This window comes from Myotis davidii, unplaced genomic scaffold (assembly GCF_000327345.1).
Source record: "Myotis davidii unplaced genomic scaffold, ASM32734v1 scaffold1721, whole genome shotgun sequence".
NCBI classification, from domain to species: domain Eukaryota; kingdom Metazoa; phylum Chordata; class Mammalia; order Chiroptera; family Vespertilionidae; genus Myotis; species Myotis davidii.
The window spans coordinates 72,295-73,736 of NW_006291484.1; positions in this window are offsets into that span (position 1 = coordinate 72,295).

Sequence of the window (1,442 nt, forward strand, 5' to 3'; positions counted from 1 at the left end):
CCAGCAGATGAGTGGATTTAAAAACTGTGGTACATCTAAACAATGAAATACTATGCTGCTGTAAAAAGGAAGGAACGCCTACCATTTGCAACAGCATGGATTGACTGGAGAGCATTATGCTAAACGAAATAAGTCAATCAGAGAAAGATAAATATCACATGATCTCACTCATCTGTGGATTATAATGAAAACATAAACTGATGAACAAAAACAGATCCAGAGATAGAGAAGCATCGATCAGACCGCCAAACGTCAGAGGGAAGGTAAGGGAGAGTTTGGGGAAGGGGGAGAGATCAACCAAAGGACTTGTATGCATGCATATAAGCATAACCAATGGACACAGACACTAGGGGAGTGAGGGCACAAGCAGAGGGTGGAGGAGCAATGGGGGGATAAGGACATATATGTAATGCATTAATCAATAAAGAAAAAAATGAAAATCATAAGACACAGTAAGAGGAGATAAAAAAATCAATGGAAAAAATCCTCAGGTAAGGATTAACAATAAATAAATTAAATAAATACATACATACACACATACATACATACATACCTTATTTCTACCTTATCTTATTTCTACCTTAAGACTTTCCTAGCTTGTCCCAGGCTAAATATACTGTTGCCTATTTAAATATACTTATGCTTTACTATTTTATTTCTACATTTATATTATTATAGCCTGAGTTGTATTACAATTTTTTTGTGTGTATGGGGTGCATATTTCTACTAGGTTGTGAATCTCGAGAAATAAGGACATAGTTTAATTTATCTGATTTTGGCATGGCACATTTCTTTACACATGTTAAGCATTTAAAAGATGTTATTCAAGAAAAAAACAAGATGGCGGCATAGGTAAACACCAGAGAATGCTGCCTCGCACAACCACTTCAAAAATACAACTAAAAGACGGAACGGACATCACCCAGAACCACAGGGAAGCTGGATGAGGGGAAATTCTACAACTAGAAGGAAAGAGAAAAGCATACTGAGACTCAGAGGAGGCGCAGTATGGAAGTAAAATACTAAGGTGTGGAGGCGCATGCAGAGCGGGCTGGCGGCTGAGGGTGAGGTTGTCGTTTTCAATCGGGAGGGAATCTCAGGCTCTGAGCTCCAGTTCCAGGCGAGTCTCTGGGGACCCAGACTCAAACGGGAGAAGCAGGACTGTCTGGCATCGGTCGGAACTCGAGGGCAGCTTTCTCTCTGAGGTATTTGCAGCAGTCGCTGGGACACTGAGAGGCAGAGCCTCTGGGGACGAGACTGAGAACAGCCATAACTGCTCACTCAACCCGCCCTGTTGATCCCCTGAGACCCACCCTGCCCAAGCCCTTCACAGAGGCATTTGCTGGATAGCCTCAGGCAAAGGCTAGATTAGCACCTCTCTAGAGGACAGTAGTTCTCTCACTGCAGACACAGCTGATTCTCACAGCCACTTGGCCTGGGGG